The sequence below is a fragment of the Macaca nemestrina genome, chromosome 2, assembly GCF_043159975.1.
Source record: "Macaca nemestrina isolate mMacNem1 chromosome 2, mMacNem.hap1, whole genome shotgun sequence".
Classification (NCBI taxonomy): Eukaryota; Metazoa; Chordata; class Mammalia; order Primates; family Cercopithecidae; genus Macaca; species Macaca nemestrina.
Window position 1 is genome coordinate 103,412,356 of NC_092126.1, and position 24,407 is coordinate 103,436,762.

At 39.6% G+C, this 24,407-nt stretch overlaps 1 protein-coding gene and 1 non-coding gene across 7 annotated transcripts in view; both read left to right on the forward strand.

The window, feature by feature from the left end:
• MYRI (myosin VIIA and Rab interacting protein) overlaps positions 1-24,407 on the forward strand; it is a 412,711-nt gene that overhangs the window by 160,794 nt on the left and 227,510 nt on the right. The gene's annotated exons all lie outside the window — the stretch shown is intronic.
• LOC112426444 (U4 spliceosomal RNA) lies at positions 2,840-2,981 on the forward strand. Its single transcript, XR_003017776.1, has one exon. It is a non-coding gene; the product is annotated as a U4 spliceosomal RNA (small nuclear RNA).

Below are 24,407 nucleotides of genomic sequence, written 5' to 3' on the forward strand. Positions count from 1 at the left end.
CCATTTGTAAGTCAGAACATGCAGTATTTGGTTTTCTGTTCTTGGATTAGTTTGCTAAAGATAATGGCCTCCAGCTCCATCCATGCAAAAGACAGGATTTTATTCATCTTTAGGGCTGCATAGTATTTCGTGGTACATATGTACCATATTTTCTTTATCCAGTCTATCTTTGATAGCCATTTAGGTTGATTGAAGTCTTTACTATTGTGAATAATGCTGCAATAAACATTTGCATGCATGTCTGTATGGTAGAATGATTTATATTCCTCTGAGTGTATACCCAGTAATGAGATTGCTGGGTTGAACGGTAGTTCTGCTTTTAGCTCTTTGAGGTATTAACATACTGCTTTCCACAATGATTGAACTAATTTACACTCCCACTAACAGTGTATAAGTGTTCCAATTTCCCTGCAACCTTGCCAGCATCTGTTATTTTTTGACTTTTTATAATAGCCAGTCTGATTGGCATGAGAGCGTATCTCATTGTGGTTTTTATTTGCATTTCTCTAATGATCAGTGATAGTGAACTTTTTATCATATGCTTGTTGGCTACATGTATGTCTTCTTTTGAAAAGTGCCTTTTCATGTCCTCTACCCACTTTTTAATGGGGCTATTTGTTTTTCTCTTATAAATTTGTTTAAGTTTTTTATAGATGCTGGATATTAGATCTTTGTCAGATGCATAGTTTGTAAATTTTTTCCCATTCTGTGGATTGTCTGTTTACTCTGCTGATAGTTGCTTTTGCTGTGCAGAAGTTCTTAAGTTTAACTAGATCACACTTGATTTTTGCTTCTGTTGCAATTTCTTTTGGTGTCTTTGCTGTGAAATCTTTGCCTATTCCTATGTCCAGGATGGTATTGCCTAGGTTGTCTTCTTCCAGGGTTTTTATAGTTTTGGTTTTCACATTTAACTTTTTTTTTTAGATACAGTGGCATGATATCGGCTCACTGCAACTTCCACCTCCTGGGCATGCCTCAGCCTACCAAGTGGTTGGGATTACAGGCACATGCCACCACACCAGACTTTTTCTTTTTTTTTTTTTTTTTTTGGTAAAGATGGGGGTTTGCTGTGTTGGCCAGGCTGGTCTCAAACTCCTGACCTCAAGTGATCCACCTGCCTTGGCCTCCTGAAGTGCTGGGAATACAGGTATGAGCTACCACACCTGGCCACATTTAAGTCTTTCATCCATCTTGAGTTGATTTTTGTGTATGGCGTAAGGAGGGGGTCCAGCTTCAATCTTCTGCATGTGGCTAGCCAGTTATCCCAGCACCATTTATTGAATAGAGAGTCTTTTCCCCATTGCTTATTTTTGTCAGCTTTCTTGAAGATCAGATGGTCGTAGGTGTACAGTCTTCTTTCTGGGCTCTCTATTCTGTTTCATTGTTCTATGTACCTGTTTTTATACCAGTATCATGCTGTTTTGGTTACTGAAGCCTTGTAGTATAGTTTGAAGTCAAGTAACATGATACCTCCAGCTTTGTTCATTTTGCTTAGGATTACCCTGGCTATTCAGGCTCTTTTTTTGGTTCCATATGAATTTTAAAATAGTTGTTTTCCAGTTCTGTGAAGAATGTCATTGGTAGTTTGATAGAAATAGCATTGAATCTGTAAATTGCTTTGGGCAGTATGACCATATTAATTATATTGATTTTTCCTATCCATGAGCATGGAATGTTTTTTCATTTGTTTGCATCTTCTCCAATTTCTTTGAGCAGTGTTTTGTAATTCTCATTGTAGAGATCTTTCACCTTCCTGGTTAGCTGTGTTCCTAGGTATTTTATTCTTTGTGTGGCAATTGTGAATGGACTTGCCTTTTCGATTTGGCTCTCAGTTTGGCTATTGTTGGTGTATAGGAATGCTAGTGATTTTTGTACATTGATTTTGTATCCTGAAACTTTGCTGAAGTTGTTTATTGGCTGGAGGAGTTCTGGGGCCGAGACTGGGGTTTTCTAGATATAGAATCATGTTGTTTGCAAACAGGTAGTTTGACCTCCTCTTTTCCTATTTTGATCTCCTTTATTTATTTCTATTGCTTGATTGCCCTGACTAGGACTTCTAATACTGTGTTGAGTATGAGTGGTGAGAGAAGGCATCCTTGTCATGTGCTGGTTTTCAAGGAAAATGTTTCCAGCTTTTGTCCATTCAGTATAATGTTGGCTGTGGGTTTGTCATAGATGGTTCTTATTATTTTCAGGTATGTTCCTTCAATAAGTAGTTTATTGAGAGTTTTTAACATGAAAGGATATTGAATTTTAGTGAAAGCCTTTTCTATATCTATTGAGATAATCATGTGGTTTTTGTCTTTAGTTCTGTTTATGTGATGAATCACATTTATTGATTTGCATATGTTGAATCAACCTTGTATCTTGGGGATGAAGCCTACTTGATCATGGTGGCTTAGCTTTTTTGTTGTGCTGCTGGATTCTATTTGCAAGTATTTTGTTGAGGATTTTTGCATCAACATTCAACAAAGATATTGGCATGAAGGTTTCCTTTTTTGTTGTGTCTCTCTCAGGTCTTGGTATCAAGATGACGCTGGCCTAATAGAATGAGTTTGGGAAGAGTCCCTCCTCAATTTTTTGGAATGGTTTCTGTAGGAATGGTACCAACTCTTCTTTGTACATCTGGTAGAATTTGGCTGTGAATCTTTCAGGTCCCAGGCTTTTTTTGGTTGTTAGGCTGTTTATTACTGACCCAATTTTGGAGCTTGTTGTTAGTCTGTTCAGGGAATCAGTTTCTTACTGGTTTAGTCTTGGTAGAGTGTATGTGTCCAGTAATTCATCTGTCTCTTCTAGGTTTTCTGGTTTCTGTGTGTTCATTACTCTTAACAATAGATGGAGCTTCACACAGTGGCAATTGTTGTAGCCAGTGAGGTTTATCTGAAGCACAGTTATTGCTAATTGAAAACTTTTCCCAGTACCCTGCTGTGATGACTTGAAATAGAGTTGGCATTGGCAGTTTTTGACAGTCCCTGCAGAGACTAAATAAAAAAAAAAAAAACAATAGATAGCATTCAATATAATAACTGCTACTGTTATTATAGTTGTCGCCACTGTTGTTACCTCAACTAATTCATAAAATAGATAAGAATTTCATTTCACAACAGGGAAAGAGGTAAGAGATTGAGGAAGCATTTTGTACTGTGTTAGAATAACTGTAGCATCTTACGCGTGTGTGTGTGTGTGTGTGTGTGTGTGTGTGTGTGTGTGTGTGTGTATGTGTTAACCTAAACTCTGATCATAAGACAAAGTGCCCCATCTCCTTTCAGTGCTCCTACTGATCATACATTTCTACTTTTCCCTACTTATTTGCCAGAGATAAAAAGAAAATTAGTAAACTACCCCAGTTCGAATTCCATTTCCCTCCAGCCTACCTCATGATGGAGAATTTAATGACAGAAAGTGGCTGAAAGATTTGGGATTAGTGGGGAGAAATTGTGACTAATGCACATTGTTTAACTTTGTAATTACTACAATGTGATTTCATAAAAACTGTATTAGGCAGATAATAACATTGTGAGTTGTAATTGTGTCTACATATGTAATTTCTTTTCTCTATAGTATTTAGGATTATAGGGAGGATTTATAGATATGTAGGGAAAAAAGTAATTTTTTGCTTAGCACTCATATGTTCTTAGTTGAAACAGACACTTGTAATAACAACAATAGCAACAACAACAAAGCAGATTAACAAGGGAAAAACAGAAATTTGTTAACATGCATATTTCATACATACATGGGAGATACCTAGAGAAGGAGTAATTATCAAAGAGGTGACTCTGAATTACACTTTATATAACATCTTCAAAAAGAACAGTAAATTTTTAGAGAAGTGACAGAACAAAGGAAATGGACTTTGAGTCTCCAGGGGCCGCAACTTGTGGGAAGGCAAATAAAGGCTAGTTAGTTAAAGTTTGTTAATGTAGATTCCTCTGGTGCCATCTCCAGGTCCATAAGGGTCTAAAGTTTTCATTGGTTAGCTTTTGTTCTTCTTGGTAGAAAGGGGAGATGGGATATATTATGTTTTTGTAAATTTATGTCCTGATTTTAGGCAAATAGAAGGAGGGCAGAGAGCTCTCAGGTATCTACTTCTTTCTTGCCTTCAGCTCAACAATCCTCCTGTCAAAAGGTGTATTGGGGGTGGCATATTATGGCCTCTCACAGTTACAATAGTATAGATAATAGCATATATATTGATAGTCTAGATTATTATGCTTTACTTAAAAATACAGTTTAGATCATAAATCAAATAGAAAACCAGATGGAAGCATTTTAAAAATTCATCTTGGAGAAGGTTCAAAAGGTATCTGTTGTCATTGCACAAAAGAAACCTGTACCTTCAAGGTCCCGGGAACACCAGCGATAGCAGACTGATTTGGCATCAGCTGACCATGTGCTAACTGGGAACAGGACTTCTTAGAGATCACCAAGAAATCACCTCATTCTTTAGCCTTGGTCATATAATTAAATTTGAGTCTAATGCTCTAATCTTTAGATTATTTTGAATTAAATTCTTATTTATACCTTATGACAAGCACTCTGTTCTGTCTTCGTGGATGAGACTCCCAGCTGTGAATAAAGCCAGGTTGGAGGTTTTGCTACAGTTTATCATATTATACCTATGAATGATTCATGTGCCATCTGTTGACCATAAATCCAGTTAAGGAATTCTAATAAATGTACGTTTTCTACTTCCTAGAGTAAAGCAGAATTGGCATTTACAACCTTCCTTAGCAATAAAATGCCAGTAAAAATATAATTGACACTTATGGTTCTTTGCTATTCCTAAGCATTAATCACCTTAAAACGCAGTATCAGGTATCTGTATTTCCATGACTATTAGCTACAAAATGTTGGCAACATGTTAAACTTCAATTACTTTTTATAATATCTTATATTCACATGAGCAAGATTTAATGACTCACAAAGACAATTTGGAATAAATACAGATATTCACCCTGGAATTTTCTCTTCCAGTGGGAATAATTATTAACAACACTAGTTTCTTCTCTGAGGTAGTAATTTTTGGTAGTCTAGTTCTTATTCAGAGTGCACTGACAATGTGATTATTATTAGTACCTCTGTCATTCCCAGCATGCAATTATTTGCATATTAATTTAACTTTGTTATTGGGTGAAAATAGCACCATATCAGCAGAGGGATATGATTTTAAAGTATCAGTGACATGAAATAATTTTAACGTGGAACTAAACTTTGTTATGATTCTAAATTTACTTTTAAAAATAACAAATATTGCTTTTTATGACTACAGATTATGCTGCACAAAATAAGGAAATACATTTAGTCTAAAAAGTATCAAGCCCCAATCCTATTTCTGTTATTTTGACATTTTTTATTTGAATATTCACTCTCAGTATTTTTTGACATAGGGACGTGTTCTGACTATGCTTCGACAGATTAAAATGGTAACACATGAAAAGCTCACACAGATGGACTGGGAAATAGAAACAGGTGTTGCACTCACCTGCCATTGTTTTCTTTTTCCCCCTTTCAGTTTTCTTCTTTTAAAATAAGAGAATGGGTCCTTCTTTCCATAATGGCAGTGAAGTTAGAGTACATTGACAGGCTTCTTCTTTGGACCAAAAAATAGTCCATGCCCTGCAAATCTTGATTTTATCTCTTGGTGCAACTGATGAGTAATGTGACTCTTTATCATACTGTCTTTGTGTTTTTGAAGTAGAAATAATAAAATGCATGTGTAGTAAGACTAATTTTGTAAATAAATAGAGAATGTACATATGTGTGTTCATATTGATTTTTAAAAGATCTGGAGGGAATATTCATAAATATTAAAAATAATTATTCTGTGTGTTTTTGTTTTCTCTTTTGCACTTTATATTCTAAATTTCCTTTAATCATAAAAGGTTTATTTTTTTTAAAAAAGGGTGATAATAAGTAAGCAAAACTGCCCACTTCCTTCCTCACGTTATCCACTAAGTAATGCCTCCAAAGAAAACACTATAGAAGTGAGAGAGGAAGTGTGCATTAAGGGGGAGTCCATGCCAAGGACTAGGAGGGAAGGGGCAAGTCTTCAGGCCAGGATCAGGCTTAGTCAGCACACTGAGAGCAGATCTCTTGGGAGAAAATGGGACCCTGAATCAGCTTCCAGAAACTGACAGGGAATTCACACGGCCCCCAGTTGACTATGGGATTGTTATTGCCTTTGGACAAGGATGCTCTTGTTGATATGACCAGTGTATTCTCTGATGCATTCCCAACCTGATGTTTGTTTAGTGCCTGAAGAGCCAGGCAAAACTCACTCCGACTGCCTTTGGCATCCACCTCCACAGGAGGGATGTATTGTCCCTATTAAAAGTGCTTGGCATGGTAACTTTGGGTTAAACACAATTGGGTGGAAGCTAGTCTTGTGAAATAGAGATCTGCGTAAAACTTGAGAGGGTAGAACAAACAAGGAGCAAATGTAGAGAGTCAAATCCATAAAACTTGAGGCTATTTAATTTCTAGATCAACATTTATTCTTCTACCCTATGTACCTTCTGACCTCCTCCTTTGTAATTTCTTCAGACCCAACCTTCCAGACCCCTCATATAAAAATATTTCTCTCCTTTTCCTGAGATGATCAGTGCTGGTCACCACCTTTCTATATAAGGGTCAGCTTTCCCCTCCTTTGGGTTTGTACAAGAAATTGTTCATTTATCAATGTCTGTGGAGCCCCTGTTATATATGTCTGAGGTCCTGGTTAGGGTAAATGTCATCACATATCCACACAAATAATGCCCGTTTATTAACAAAAAAAGACTTTCCAACCCTCATCTCAACAGGACCCCTGATATACAAATTCACTGTGTAGTTAGAACTGCAAACTTTAGCCCTTCTAATGTGGTTCTAGACCCAGACGTGGTATCATGTTGCTACTGATGAGGGTTAGTCTTAACTGATGCCCTTGAATTGAGACTGGGGTGACATACAATGCATTCATAGAAATTAGCAAGGGCTATCCTAGTCCTCAAGAGAAATTTAGATAAGCTGTATTTTGTGCATTGATATATATCAGACTCCTGTGACACTGGAAGTTTTATTTTGCCTGGATAAAGTTACTGAACAAGTAGCATCTCAGTTTGAGACACTAAGATGCCAGTGGGTGATGAGCACTGTGGACATGAACCATCTGCACTGTGGAGTGTGACTGGTGTCTTCCACAGCAGTCTTTTTTGTCTGCCTGTTATTAGGTGACCTTGAGGCTGTGCAAAGTGAGTTATACAGCCTCTCCCTGATTAAATGCATCCTGTCTCTCTCACATTGTAAAAATAATTGTGGACTTTGTGTTCCACCTAGGATTATAATTCCTCAATGCCATATGTTTGAGTTGACATAAACAGTCTTCCCAGAAATTTGGCACAAGCTTGACCATGTGCTGATTGGGAACAAGACTTCTTAGAGATCACCAAGAAATCAATTCATTCTTCAGTCTTGGTCACATAACTAAAATTGAGTTTAGTGCCCTAGTCTTTAGATGGGTACCTCCGTGATCTTGTTAAAGACATTTGTTTGCAAGGAAAATGCTACACAGTTTATCTATGTGTTTTACTGGACTTTGTATTTTTTTTTAAATGTCACCAGAATATATCACTTAGATCTCCAGTCTCCTTTATGTTTTAAGTTGTAGCATTTTTTCACTTTCAACATGATATTTGAGGCAAGATTTTCTTATTACCTCCACTTTTGAAAAATGGTATAAAGTAAGAGGAAATTGCATAGGAGGTGGAGAAGCCCATCTGTAGAAACGCTGATAGCTTCATTGTACATTAGTGTTGACTCTTGAATGAAAAGGAAAAACTCAGTAGCTCTGGAATGCCTAAGTCCTAAAGTTTTTCACACAGTAGAGCTCTGTGAAGCACCAACCCAGTTTTGTTTGTTTGTTTTTTGTTTTGTTTGTTTTTTGAGATGGAGTCTTGCTGTTGCTAAGGCTGGCTTTCAACTCACGGACTCCAGCAATCATCCTGCCTCAGCCTCCTGAATAGCTGGCCACTATAACATACGTGCCACTATGCTTAGCTTTCAAACTATATTTTTAATGAGTTTGTCCCTCTTAGGACATTCATTGTTTGGTAATTAAAACTAAGCAGCTGGCCAGGCACGGTGGCTCACGCCTATAATCCCAGCACTTTGGGAGGCCGAGGCAGGCAGATCACCTGAGGTCGGGAGTTTGAGACCAGCCTGACCAACATGGAGAAACCCCATCTGTACTAAAAATACAAAATTAGCTGGGCATGGTGGTGCATACCTTTAATCCCAGCTACTTGGGAGAGTGAGACAGGAGAATCACTTGAACCTGGAAGCAGAGGTTGCAGTGAGCCAAGATGGCGCCATTGTACTCCAGCCTGGGCAACAAGAGTGAAACTACATCTAAAAAAAAAAAAAAAAAAAAAAAAAAAACTAAGCAGCTGACTTGGCAGATGTGGTCAAAGTAACCATCTTTTGTCATGCATTCACTGGGAGATGCAGGTAACATTTGATTTCATGGCATTAAATAGGTGATTTTAAAATGGCAATTGATTACATTTTCAAATAAACGCAGTCATCACATAAATACTTTGTCACCTTTACACAGCACCAACATGATGTTTTTGTAATGAAAACTAAAGCCAGTACGGAAAAGACTTATACAAGATCTGTTTAAATCATTCAGTGAATGCTAGTCCCTATGGTTGATACTGAGGAAGAAAAGGTGAGCACAGGAGCTCACATGCCAATGGGGAGGCAGAAATTAGTCAAAGAATCACAGAAATCAGTGTAAAATTAACAGCTGTAACACAGGTTATGAAGGCAAAAGATCATAATGCTGCCTAGGCTGGGTTCTCCAAAAGCAAAACCTGAGACAGGGGTTCGGGTACATATGACTTATTGTAAGAATGCTCTCAGGGGAAGGGGAGTGTCCGAATCTGAGGCAGGGGAAGGGTGTGGTCTCAGATGAACGGAGCTTCAGCTTGACCCCATGGGAGCTCTGGAAAATGAATTGCACCTCAGAGTTGTCCCACCTTAAGGCAAGTGGCTGGCCTTTCATAGCTGTTCCCCCATGCAAATCAGGCGTTAACCAGAGTTAACCCAGGATGGGCATGGCCCTTGGATAGAGGAACTCCCATAAGGCCAAAGGCAGTTTTCCAGACAAGGGGGACAGCAACAGAGAAAATGAGTGCAAGTTTAAGGAGCTCTGAGTGTGGCACCATCAGCATCCACTACAGATGCTAAGAGAACATATAATACAATGTTCTGCTTTCTTCAGAATCCTCCAGTGGTCTCCTGTATCACTGAGTCAGACCCAAATGCCTGAAAATGTCTGCAAAGATCAGGGGGATCTGGTGCCTGCTCTGACCTCATATCATAGATGCCTTTGAATCAAAATGCTCATTGCTCTGTATGATACTCACTGTTGCTTTAGTTACCTTGTCCTGGCTGGATTTTCAGTCACCTTTTCTATTTAAACAGCAATGCATATTTTGGACATATTTCACATTTGATCAGTGTATGTTGAGGTGCCTACTTTCATTTTCTTACATTTTTATTCAAAATATCTGTAAGTGTCTAGAGTAGTCAAAAATCATAAAGACAGAAAGTAGGATGGTAGTTGCCAGAGGCTGGGAGGAAGCAGGAATTGGGGAGTTATTATTTAATGGGTATAGAGTTTAGTTTTACAAGACGAAAGAATTATGGAGATGGAGATGGTGGTGATGGTTGCATAACAATATGAATGTCCTTCATGCCACAGAACTATACATTTAAAAAGAGTTAAGGTGGTAAATTTTATGTTGTATATATTTTACCACAATTAAAATAACATAAGTGTCGTGGAATTTTGCATTAGGTTAAAGTTTGATATACGGCATATGACTTTTCTGGCTCCAGAGAAACCTCTTGCCTTTACCAAACATAATCAGAATCAGTGTCTGCATTTGAAATTGGCCCAGAGTTGAAGATAAAAGACAGAGATTCTTTGAGGCCAATTTGGTTTTTTAATTTTACACAAAAAAATTGCCAGATACAGTGGACTTCCTTATCTGGGTTGTATTCTTCCCTGTTACGTCTGCCTTTCTTTCTGCATTTAGGTCTGTCTGTTAGATCTCTGCTGTCTGGGCTCTTTTTACAATTTTTTAAAATACTAGTACTTCTTTTGTTATTTGATACCTATTAATCGTATTCCTCTTTGCATTCTTCACTTTTGTGAGTTCTATTTTAGCATTTTGGTTTCCATTACTTAGCAAATATGGGGAGGTCATCAAAATCTGGCTCTGTCAAAATAATAGCTGCCTTCTGCATTGCCTGGTACTGTGGAAGACCATTACTTCCTTTTCATGTTGTTGGGGTCTTGCTGCAGAGACTCTCAGCTGTGATTCTTCCTTTGAGATGTTTTGAGTCATTTTCATTGTTAGCCTGGCTGCTGGATTGGAAACACTGCCAAGTTCCTGAAGAGACAATTTTATCTGACAAATTTCTTTCAATTGCAGGAACATATGTTACATATAAGACATACAGCTAAGAGCCAATTTAACATTGGAGGTTAGCACATATCAGCAGATGTTTATGGAGGACCTACTATATGTCAGTCTTCGGGGAGGACTCAGGCACATAGGAGGAACTCAGGAGATATCAATAGGCTAAATAAAAGTGAACCGATTAGATTAGAGAACACACACACACACACACACACAGTTTTAAAGAACTCAAAGTCCTAAAAGAGGAAGTGAACCTACAAACACATGACTATAGTAAACTATAATATGCCTCAATTTCCTCAACGATAAATTAAGGACAAACCTATCTTATTAGATTTCCAAGATCATTCAATGAAACAATACATCTAAAGTGCTTAACAGAATGGCAGACAGAGCAAAGTTAGAGTGCTACTTAGTATCAAGATACACCAAACAGGAAGAAAGTAATCGGCTCTGTAGAGAGTAGTAGTTAGGTAAGTTTATCCAAGTCAACTGAATATAATTGGTGACAAAGTTGAACAGGGTTTTGTGGATGTAGCCATCCTTTCACAGCTGTGTCAGCAGAAGCCTCTGTATGTATTGGCAGCACCATATACATGTATGTACGATGAGAAATTGGACCCCTATTTATAGGCTTGATCTTCTGATGTTGCTTGACATTTCCGTTAATGGAAAATGTCAGTTTTCCAGTTTTCTTGCCAAAGGAAATTACCAAACGGACCACTTACAAGCTACTGTTAAACATTATTTATAAATGCTCGATGACCTTGATTGTGTTAAATAACCAATAATTGCTAATCATTATGTTTCAGAAGCCTGAGGCCTGCCAAGCCTCTTGGGAACTACACAAAATATTTTCATAACAAATCTAGTAATTTCAACATCATAAAATATCTAGTAGGAAAAGCTAACCAGTAAATATTGTTATTCCTTAAAAACGTTTTCTAGGGGAAGAGATGCCTTTTAAAAATCTATCTCTGGTCAATTTGTTGTTGTTACTGCTTAAATCATGGTCCTAATTACCATGCCTCATTGCCCCTGAAAACAGAATTTTGAAAACACTTTCTGATTTCTAAGGCAAGACTATATCGTGGTACATTGTCAAAAAATTTCTCCAGGATTATTTACCCAGCAATGTCAAACTCGTAGATAAGAGGATATGTCAACTGCATTTTCCATAAATTTCAGTTGTGTAGAATATTACTTTTGACCTATCATAGAACGAAAAGAATTTATCGTGATAGAGGTGGGTATTAAGTGTTTAACCAAAGATTACAAATATTTAAAATCTAAAGCAATCATAGAAACTTCTTCAGAAATCTTTTTGAAATTTACTTTTGATGAGGTTTAATCCATAACCAAATACTATGGCCAAATATAAACTTGAAATACAGGTTTCTGATATTTGAAAAGGTGGGCCTGGATTACATTTCAGCCTTTCTGTGGCCCAGTTCCTTTATCCCTGCCAGTGCCTGTGCAGTTTATGGAACACTGAGTAAAACCATCAAGTCAGGAAAATGGGAAATACCACTGCATAGAGGAAAGCAAATCTAAAACAACACAAAAGGTAATAGTTGTTTACTTGGTCAAGCTGTCTTCTTTGCATATCATGTATATATTCATAATATTTGCTATATAACATAATTTTTAACCCTAAAATTTGAATGATATGAGTTACTGGTTAGAAGTACTCTCCATAACAAATTAGGTTTTGATTTTTATGCTTGACAATTTTGACCCTGATAGTATTGGTTACTAAATCCTCTCATGGCACACTACATCACCATGATGCTTCATCTATTCTATTTACTTATTTATTCGACAAATAGCCTGCCACTGGATCCCAGGGGAGGGCTGGGGGTGCAGCGGTAAGCCACATAGACGAAGCCTCTGCCCTTTGACATTCCAGTGGAGGAGACAATTGACAAATGAACAAATGAAGAGATATACAAAGTCACTCATTATAGATTACAAGGACCAGGACGGAATAAACAGAGCTCTAAGAAAAATAATAGTAGGAACACATTCTTTATAAAATACTTGAGAACATTCACCTTCATGTTACTTGATTCCTCAATATAAACACCCACATGATAAATTTAATCTAAAATAAGATGTCAGGAAATAATACCCCCTGTTATTATTAACTAGTGAGTTTCCTTCTTCTTTTGGAAACTGCAAATTAAATAATTTACCATATTTTCCTTTTTTGCTCTGACTGCCGGAAATCTTGGAAAAAACTTTGGTGCCCAGTGAAAGCATTAAATTATCTCTTCTCTTAGTATATTGGTGCAGCAGATGACTGACACATCAGCCTGGCCTCTGCTTCCCAATCTCAGGGCTGGGTTTATAAAATAGTGAGTAGTCGTGGGGCAGGCCAGGCCAACTTAGACAGACTAGGGAAAAGACTTTTCCGTCCAGGACAGAGAGGTTGTAAGGAAGGTTTTTAAGCAGAAGTTTCTCAGTGTGATGTGCAATATTACTCACGCCTTTATGTATGCACAAATTGATATTACTGTTACTTGCTAGTGTTAGGTGAGAATTGGGCTTGAATTTTGGTGGATATCCAAGCATTAAGAGCAACCTGAAACTCGTCATAGAGTCAGAGCACATGTCCCCAAAGGGCCAGCCTCATTCTGGTTACACTTGGTTCCTGCTACTTTGATCTCTTTTCCTCATTTCTTCTTTTCCTAGTTTATTGATTTTGTTGTATTTTTACATTTATATATGAGAACATTATCAAACATTTCTGTCTCTCTCCCCCTCCCCCTCCCTCTCCCTCTACCTCCCCACTCCCTTTCTGTCTCTTTCTCTCCCTGTCTCTTTCTCTCCCTCTCTCTCTCTCTTCCTCTCTCTGTCTCTTTCTCTCAACTTCCCTAAGAGCATAAAGTGTGAAAGGCAAACAGACCTAGGTTTAAAGTCTTGCTCTGAAACCTACTAGCAGTATCATTGGAAGGATATTCCACAGTGGATGCTGCTGCGGTACCATGCCCATTTCCCTTTGCCAGTCCAGTGCACCCATATCCCATGGCTCTGAGTGTTGATCCCTGATGGCTGAGCTGCTCCTGTCTCTGGAGAACTTTCCTTGATAGAGAATATAACCCCCATGGGTGGGGGGTGGAGTGGATTCTTGCAGACATGACTTGCTAATGTAGGGGCACAAAGGCATATCTTCTTTTCTTAAGGTGGGACCAACTCTGCAGTACAAAGCATGTTCCAGAGCTCCCATGGGGTCAGACCAAAGCAGACTCCAGCTGAGGCCATATCTCTGCTTGTCCCCTTCTCTTCTTGTATCCTGCTTCCTTTGTTCCCCTTCTTTTGAGGCTACCCTTACAATAAATCATGTGAACAAAATTCCCTGTTTCATGTTCTGCTCTTTTTTGTTATTAGTATTACTACTTTTATTTTACTTTAAGTTCTGGGATACCGGTGCAGAATGTGTAGATTTGTTACATAGGTATATGTGTGCCATGGTGGTTTGCTGCACCTATCAACCCGTCATCTAGGTTTTAAGCCCTACATGCATTAGTTACTTGTTCTAATGCTCTCCCTCCCTTTGCCCTCTACCCCATGACTGGCCCCAGTGTATGTTGTTTCTCCCCTTGTGTCCACGTGTTCTCATTATTCAGCTCCCACTTATGAGGGACAACATGTGGTGTTTGGTTTTCGTTTCCTGTGTTAGTTTGTTGAGGATGATAGTTTTCAGCTTCATCCATGTCCCTGCAAAGGATGTGATCTCATTCCTTTTTATGGCTGTATAGTATTCCATGGTTTATATATACCACATTTTCTTTATCCAGTCTATCATTGATGGGCATTTGGGTTGACTCCATGTCTTCGCTATAGTAAATAGTGCTACAATAAGCATGTTTGCCTGTGTCTTTATAGTAGAATGATCTGTATTCCCTTGGGTACATACCCAGTAATGAGATTGCTGAATTAAATGGTATGTCTGGTTCTAGATCCTTGAGGAATTGCCACACTGTCTTCAACAATGGTTGAACTAATTTACATTCCCACCAACAGTGTAAAAGCATTCCTATTTCTCCACAGCCTCACCAGCATCTATTGTTTCTTGACTTTTTAATAATTGCCATTCTGACCAGCATAGTTTTGATTTGCATTTCTCTAATGATAGGTGATGTTGGACTTTATTTCTCCGTTGCTTATGAAGCTTGGTTTTGCTGGATATGAAATTATGGGTTAAAAATATTTTTTTCTTTAAGAATGTTGAATATTGGCCCCCACTCCCTTCTGGCTTATAGTGTTTCTGTTGAGAGGTCTGCTGATAGTCTGATGGGCTTCCCTTTGTAGGTGACCTGGTCTTTCTCTCTGGCTACCCTTACCATTTTTTTCCTTCATTTTGATCTTGGAGAATCTGATGATTATTTGGGGTTGGCCTTCTCATGGAATATCTTAGTGGTGTTCTCTGTATTTCCTGAATTTGAATGTTGCCCTGTCTTGCTAGGTTGGGGACATTCTCCAGGATAATACCCTGAAGTGTGTTTTCCAGCTTGGTTCCATTCTCCCTGGCTCTTTCAGGTACTCCAGTCAATCATAGGTTTGGTCTTTTTGCATAGTCCCATATTTTTCGGAGGTTTTGTTCATTCCTTTTCATTTCTTTTTTCTCTAATCTTGTCTGCATGCCTTATTTCAGCAAGATGGTCTTCAAACACTCATATCCTTTCTTCTGCTTGGTTGATTTGGCTATTGATACTTGTGTATGCTTCATGAAGTTCTTGTGCTGTGTTTTTCAGCTCTATCAGGTCATTTATGTTCCTGTCTAAACTGGTTATTTAGCAGCTCTTGTAACCTTTTATCAAGGGTTTTAGCTTCTTTGCATTGGGTTAGAACATGCTCGGTTAGCTCAGCGGAGTTTGTTATTACCCCTCTTCTGAAGCCTATTTCTGTCCATTTGTCCATTTCATCTTCCATCCAGTTCTGTGCCCTTGCTGGAGAGGCATTGTAATTATTTGGAGGAGAAGAGACACTCTGGCCTTTTAGATTTTCAGGATTTTTTCGTTGATTCTTTCTCATCTTCATGAGTTTGTCTAATATTGATCTTTGAGGCTGCTGACCCTTGGATGGGGATTTTGTGGGGACTTTTTATTGTTGATGCTCTTATTGTTGCTTTCTGTTTGCTTTTCTTGCACTTATCAGGTCCCTCTTCTGTAGGACTGCTGTGGTTTGCTGGGGATTCACTTCAGGCCCTATTCATCTGGTTCATTCCCATGCCTGGAGATGTCACACAAGGAGGCTGGAGAACAGCAAAGATGGGTGCTTGCTCCTTCCTCTGAGATCTCTGACCTAACTGATGCCAGTAGGAACACTCTTGTATAGCATGTCTGACAACCCCTGTTGGAGGGTCTCACCTAGTTAGGTGGCAAGGGGAGCAGAACCCATTAACAAAGCACTTTGTCCCTTGGTGGAGCGGGTGTGCTTCGCTGGGGGAAACCCATGCATCTGGGCTGCCTGAATTCTTCAGAACTAGCACGAGGAAAGACTAAGTCTACTGGTCTGTGGAGACTACAGCCACCCCTCCCCCTAGGGGCTCAGGCCCAGGGAGATCAGAGTTCTGTCCTTGAGTCCCTGACTGAAGTTATTGGAATTCCTGTACGGAGGCCCTGCCTTGATGGGTCAAGGTCAGGCCTGAAGAGGCCCTCTGTCCACAGTCTGCCACAGCCATTGTGTTGGACTGTGGGGGATACCTCTTGGGACCAAACCATCCAGCCTCCCCAGCTCCAGCAGGGGGAAAGCGTGGCCTGGAGCTATAGAGATGGCTGCTGCCCTTCCCTTGCCCTGGGAGCTTAGTGTGTTACGCAGTTATCAGTCTCAGTGTCAGCTGTCACCCTTCTACCAAGAAGCCCAAATGGCTTAGACAGCAGGCAACTACAGCTGTGGCGCTGGTCACCTTCCCCCAGGAGCTTAGCAGCCTTAAGCAGATTCTAGCTTAGTGCCTGTTGAGAATCTGCATGGCTTCATGGTTGGGACCCTAGACCCCAGTGGCATGGACTCATGAGTGGGATCTTCCAATCCATGGGTTGCACAGTTCCATGGAAAAAGGACATTTTCCAGGCTGGGTGGTACACTCACTCACTGCCTCCCTTGGCTGGGGGGTGTGGACACCTCTGCCCCGTGTAGCAACCACACCACACCACACTACTCTTCCTTCTTCTCTGTGGATCACACCAGCCACCTAGTCATTTCCACTGATGGAATCTGGATACCTCAGTTGCTGGTGCAGGATTTGCATACTGTTATGGTTCTTTTCAAGGGGAGCCTCTGATTGCCAGTGCTTCTAATCGGCCATCTTGACCCCATCCTCATCCCTGTTCTGCTCTTTGAGTCTCTGTTTTCTTATCAGAACAATAAAGATAGCTCACCACTCAGAATTATTTTGAGGCTTGAGTGAAATAATGTCTATTAGGTATCCAGAAAGGTTTAAAAATCAGACATTCAAGTTCTGATACTAATTGTTGTTATATTAGGCCACAGCCCATGACTAAAGAAGTGTTGAAAAACCGAAATCCTATTGAAAGCTTTTCACAGTGTCTTGTTATTCATTCTGATTGTTCTGGTCATCACGGCCCAATAGATGATACATTCCCTTTGCCAAGTAAACATTTTTTCAGTTTCTAAGTGCAGGGCTGCCCTCTAGTGGACTCTGAATGCACATTCATTGAGGATAATAGGTAGTTTTTGCAGCCACATGGCAAACTGTGTGAAAACATGTCCTTTGCAGGGACATGGATGAAGCTGGAAACCATCGTTCTCAGCAAACTATCACAAGATCAGAAAACCAAACACCGCATGTTCTCACTCATAAGTGGGAGTTGAACAATGAAAACACATGGACACAGGGAGGGGAACATCACACACTGGGGCCTGTCAGGGAATGGGGGCCTAGGCAAGGGATAACATTAGGAGAAATACCTAATGTAGGTGACGGGTTGATGGGTGCAGCAAGCCACCAGGGCACATGGATACCTATGTAACATAACTGCACATTCTGCACATGTAACCCAGAACTTAAAGTATAATAAATAAATTAATTTTAAAAATACTCATTTAGTCGAAAAAAGAAAATCGGTCTTAAATGTCTGCCTCGATAAGCTTCCAGTGTCCTCCAGAGACAAAACACTGCAACCTGTTGTCCTCAGAGCATATGTTCCTATTCTCTTGAGGCTTGAGGCTTAAAACCAGATGGAAATGTAGCGAGATCTCTACTCCAACTTCTCATTTCCAGAGAAAAATTCAGAATTCATAGAGGTAAAATGAGAACTGAATTCTAATCCTGCCTTGGCTGTGACTTCCAACTCAGAAGTGATTTTGTGTGATGTGCTGATGTCCATTGGGACATAGATTCTTTCTCTAGGAATAGTTGCCATCTGTTTAATTACAATTCTTTCTAATTATTTTACTACCTTCCTACTACTTTTCCCTTTGCTCATTTTGCTGTAGCCACCCTGTCCTCTTATTGTTTATCTAACACAACAGGCAAGCTTGCTCCATAACCTTTGCATGGGTGTTCCCTCTTCCTGCCATACTCTTTCCTGTAGCACCTTCAAGTATTTGCTCAAATGTCACATTCTCACTCTGACTACCCTATTCAATATTTCAGTTCCCCAACATACCAGCACTCCAGGTGTTCTCTTATCCTGCTCTATAGCTTCTTTTTTCTGTAGCCCCTATCACTTTCTATTGTGCTGTATAACTTTATTCATTATATAGTGTAATGAATGTAAGTGCCCTGGGAGCAAGGATCTTTGTCTCATTTCTTTACTGATACAGTCTGTGTTCCTAGAACAGTGCATAGTGCACACTAAGGGCTCTACAAGTATATAGTAGATTAAATAACCTTCCAAAATAAACTTGTCCCTCAGTGGAAAAACTACTTCCTCCAGCGTAGAAGTGCAACTCTCTGAAGGCTGAGGAGAAATTGAACAAATTTTCTCTGCTCCATGAAAGACCAGACCACTGCTGCCTTAACACTGCATACCACCAAGTATTGGCATCACAATTAATCCAAGAAATTGGTTGCAAGTAGGAGTTTGTCATTAGAACTCCTAATCTGCTATCCTCTACAGTGCCTCCAGGACCCATTTATCAAGTCTCTCATCTCCATAAAGCCAAGTCTCTTTCATTCCTGGACTCTTTCCCCATGCAATGTAGTTTAGCTTCTATTCTGCTGACTCTGCTTCCACCACCTTGAGTCCCCAAACTCTGCCCTCTGGAGTTCACTGTCATCATCAGCAGGTGCTTCCTGTCTTCAGCTCTTCTCTGAAAATGGCCATCATTGTTTTGCTCTGAAGTCTGCCTCTCCCCCAAGGGCACAGCTACCTTGCAGTTTTTTCAAATAGTGGCTCTTTATTCTCTTTCCAATTTAACTCCGGACTTACTCCAGACCAGAACTCCAGGTCCTTTAAAGTGCTTGCCATCTGAATGTACTATCCACCATGATCCTTGTTCTAGCCATCTCTCAGCCTTGTAACCAGTCCCTCTCATTCACAGAACACTTTATTACCTAGATCACTGATGTGGTTTTGCCCACTAGTCCTGTGAATTTCCACTTTGGTGACTCAGCATCCCTTCAGTGACCTATCCAACATCCTAGTCTCTCAACTTTCTGCCTTCTACAAATCTTCTTCTCCATGGTCCTTTTCTAGTCTTTGTAATCCTCAATAATGCCCAGCCTCCAAATTCTAGACCTTAGGCACTCTAGTCTCTGACCTCCACTTCTCATCTTCTTGTGGCTCCATTCCAATAATCCTTCATCCCTGTATTCTAGAAGCTTTCACTTTTTCATTGTCAGGGAACCCTTCTTGTTCTGACTTCCTTCTTACTTATCTTGCACTCTTGGTCCATCAGGATATTTGTTTCTTTGTGTCTTAGACCATTTTGTGCTGATATAACAGAATACCAAGACTGGATAATTTATAATGAACAGGTATTTATTGGCTCATGATTCTGGAGAATGGCCAGTCCAAGATTGAGGGGTCAGCATCTGGTAAGGGCATTCTTGCTAGGTCATCCCATGACAGAAAGGCAAAAGGAAGGCAAGAAAGAGAGGCAAAAGGGAGCTGAACCTGCCCTTTTATAAAGAACCCACTCCCACAATAATGAGCCCAGTCCTGAGATAACAGCATTAATCCATCCTCGTGGCCTAATCACCTCTTAGAGGTCCCACTCTTAATACTGTTACAATGATGATTGAGTTTCCAGCACATACTTTTTGGGGAATATATCAAACCATAGCAATTTGCATTCACCTTTAGTCCTTTTGTCCTTTCTGCTCCTTCAACCATACTCACCTGACAAACCCCACCCCTGGTTAACCTCTGGTCACCCTCAGTGCCTCCTCTGTACCTAAGCATCTGAGTATGTATGGAGGAAAAAGTACCACCATGTTGGGTGATTCTACTTTAAATTTTTGACTACAAGAGTCAGTGGGCCCTGAACCCTGCCTGGCAATCCTAAATTATTTTCCTAGTCAATAGACTCATCAATATCTATTATTCATGCCTTCTCTCTCCTCAATAATCATCCTTGTCACCTCCTCACTCTCAGATAATTATACCTTTTCTTAATTCACTGAGAAAAGCATTCAGAAACAAACTGCTTTATCTTTGCACTACTGAACCTGCTTCTCTGTCTTCCCCCTTCAAGGCAGATAACTAGATGTTACAATGGGTAGTGATGACCAATCTGTGAGTAGATGCAGTAATTTCCTGTGTTTCAGGGTCTGAGAGGGAGGGATAAGACTTTCACTGTGAGCTATTCCTTCTTAACCTTCACAGACTGTCAACCTTCTCATTACTCTCTTTACCATGATTTTAGTTAAACAATGATATCATTTTCAATCATGTTTCCACTGCTTTTAATTTGCCTGCTAAATGGATGATAATGTAAAGTATGACATGTCTTTTCGAACAAAATGGGGTCCCAGAGGCACAGAATTTATAAATGTAAAAAGAACTTTTAAATGTAGATGAATAAATGTTATAAATAAATGTATATACCTTGATTATGGCAGTTTGAGCTATTGTCACAATATCATGAACATGAAGACAATTCTGAGTGATTACAAGCACATTCCTGTCAGCATTTCCCTCCAGCAGCACCATTAGGAAGAGTGTAGTGATCACGCCACAAACAGCATCTGTTTTCCCCAGGAAAGGTTCCTTCCCATGTCATGGCTGATTTGTGTCTTAAGTTCTAAAGTCAGAGTGTCAAGCCAAAAACCTATAGAGAATGACTTTGAAAATCCTTTGATTAGTCATAAATAACTATACATCTCTTAAAATGTCCAGAGCTAGCCCTGGTCGTGTTATGGGAAGACATACACTCTATCTTTACACAGCTGTGCCTGGGAGGTACTTGAGGGACTTGATGATTTGTGACTTGCTTTCTTTTACTTCCTTAATTTTTTGAGTCTTAATTTTATGAGATGAAAGCAGACTACAAGCCAAGAAAACTGATGAGACTGACATAAAGCTTCCCCTGTAACCCCTCCCCATTTGCTGGTCGTTCTGACAGATGGCCCTGGGAAGCCCACAGCCACCAAGACTCTAGTATTCTGTGAGGTTTAATAGATAGAAGTTATATCCACTTGTTCATTTTTCCTAACAATGTTCTTAGATTAGAAACATGCTAGGTTACCTTCTCCTTTCTCCTACCCTGGATTTGAGTACCTGGGAAAACATGTTTTCTTCTGCATTTCAATGATAACTCTCATAAATTCTTTGTATTGGTGTTTCTGAAAGTGTGACAGGAGACTGCTGCTAGTAGACCAGATGAATGTGGGTGATGCACAGCTGAACATTTTTTGATATTAATAGCTATATTTTTGTTTTAATGTATATTGGAAAAAATTTAACAAACATATCTATCCTAATACTTCATGGATATAAATGCTTAGAATTAGTCAAAATGATGATATTCAAGATATCTAGGTGAAATGAAAAGAGATATTAAGAAAATTAGTAATAAAGTTGATATATACATTTGGCAAAAATGGTGAAATGGTTGCCTGCAGACTTGCAAATGGGAAAGTGTGTGCTCAATGAACAGAACCATCAGACACAGAGTTTCTTAAATGGCAAAGGATGTGTAAACTTTTGGAGACAGTTCTATAAAACAAGAGACAACTCAGCATGCTCCATATGGAAAGATTTTCTTCTCCGGCCCTCGAGTTCCCTCACTGATAAATACAGCTGCTGGTGATACTGAGACAGGGTAGGTAATATTTTACTGTTCTCATGCAGTTCTGTCTCATAAAAAATTGGTAGGAATCATTCAAGTCTTTCACCTTTCGAGTTAGAGAACCACATAATAATAACTGAATTCCATCAGTCAGTCAGTCAGCAATCACTTCAAAGCACCTCTGAGTGTTAAGCACTGGGCCAGGTGCTGGGATTAGAGGGGTGAGAAGGCCATACATTGCAGGGGTGTAAGCCTGGAAGTGACTTATATTAGCATTCCTGAAAGATCATTCTGGATGTCCCTGTGACTGGACAGGCAGCAGAACTGGAATGGACCAGAGAAGAGCTGATTGCAATAAGAGATGATGGCAGCTTGAACCGGGATAGTGATAGTGGCAATGGGGAGGAACAGGCAGATTCAAAAGATATTTCAGGATAGATCCAATGGGCTCTGGTGACTGGTTGGACATCGTGGGTGAGAGAAACAGAGGAATCACCAGAATGCTAGGTTTCTGCTTTCAGAAGCCCCATGGAAGGTGATACCAGGTCCTCAGACTTCACACATCATATTGCTGGGGATCACAGCCTTGCACTCTAGAAGTATTGCAGTTTGTGGCTGGCATGTCAGTCCCTCCTCAAGGGTGCAAGTTGTGCCTTATCCTTTTGGTATGAGGTCAAGCAGGTGGAAGGCCTTTGATCAGTGTTGACTAAAAGACTAGTCGAGAACTTAAGGTGTATGAACACATGGGAAATTAACTCATGATGTAGAGCAGTCCTTCTGCCTTATTTTAAATTTTATTTTAAAACTGTCATATTGAGGGTGAGCGTGGTGGCTCACACCTATAATCCTAGCGCTTTGGGAATTCAAGATGGGTGGATCACCTGAGGTCAGCAGTTTGAGACTAGCCTGGCCAACATGGTAAAACCTCATCTCTACTAAAAATACAAAAATTAGCTGGGCATAGTGGCGTGTGCCTGTAATCCCAGCTACTTGGGAGGCTAAGGCAGGAGAATTGCTTGAGCCCAGGAGGCGGAGGTTACAGTGAGCTGAGATCGTGCCATTGCACTCCAGCCTGGGCAACAAAAGAGAGACTCTGTCTTTAAAAAAAAAAAAGAAAAGAAAAAAAAAATTGAGACCAGACTCTTATAACTCTGCCACTCCCAAGACGTGCTCATAAACACGACATAGTCCTTCCTTTCTGCCTCAGGGACATAAGGAAAGGCAGAGCTGGGATCAGAGTAGCAGCTTGAGGTACATTTAAGGATAGCAGAGGGACACTAAAGCCAGGAATCACACACACACACACACACACACACACACACACACATACACACACGCGCGCGCGCGCTATTAAAAGAAATATGATACACATCTAAATACGTATAGGTATAGATATAAATATTGACAGATATGTAGGTATTGCTATATCTATAGTTTTAGTATATATATATACACACACAATCTTTATACAAATATATAAATGTCTATATATATATCTAAAGCTTTAGATAGACACATACAAGTATGCATATATAGATATATAGATATCTATAGCTATATTTGTGTATCTAAAGCTATATCTCTATATATCTAGATATCTATAGGTATAAATACAGATAGAAATACATATATAGATATAAATACAGACAGATATAAATACATATATAGATATCTATACATATTTACATTTATAGATATCTATATATGCATTTATGTCTGTATATCTGTATTTATATCTATATATATATCTAGACATCTATAGATATAAATACAGATAGACATAAATACATATCTATATGTATACACAGACATCTATAGATATAAATACAGAGAGATATAAATACATGTATAGATATCTATAAATGTGGATATGTAGATACAGAGAGCCCGTACTTTTGGCTGGCTCTGTGTGGAAATCGGTGGCCTTTTTCTGAGTGGCCCCCTATGAGCTGTCTTCAAGAGATTTTTAGGGAGTGGACGTGCTCAGGTGAGAGTGGAGCTCTAGAAAGAAAACAGATTTGTGAAGAAGACCCCCCCTTTGGGGATTCCCAGAAATGAAGGGACACAGAAGATCTACTTGTATGTGGGTTGAGTCTTGTGAAATAGGATTTCATTGGTTCAGAACAGCATTAGAGCTGGAGACCAGAGTTAGGAAATTGGCCAGCTCCAGGTATTAGAAATTCAATAGGCTGGAAAGGGCATACCTAGAATGACAGCTCTAGATGAAGTGTTGTAGAGAAGAAACTCTACATTTTTTACCTTTACCTGAGGGGCTTACACTAGTCCAAGGAACCAGGGAAATATTAAAGAGTGTGCATTTGACAGAACTTAGAGTCATAAGGCAGAAACCTTGCCAGAAAGAAATCTGTGATGCCCAGGAAGGGTTTCCACCCTCTGCTGTGATACTGAGACAGTACAAGAGTGGGCCTGTGCTATGGGGACAGCGATCAGGTGTGGGCCATTGAGCCCGGTCCATACCATGTCAGGCCCACTCAGGTAGTCCCTATCCTGCTCCTTCCTAATTTCCACTTTGGATTTTTAACTTTATTTTTAGTTTTTATTTCCATAGGCTTTTAGGGAACAGGTGGTGTTTGGTTACATGAATTAGTTTTTTAGTGGTGATTTCTGAGATTTTGGTGCACCTGTCACCCGAGCAGTATACACTGTACCCCATGTCTTTTATCCCTCACCCCACCTCCCACCTTTCCCTCCGAGTCCCCAAAGCCCACTGTA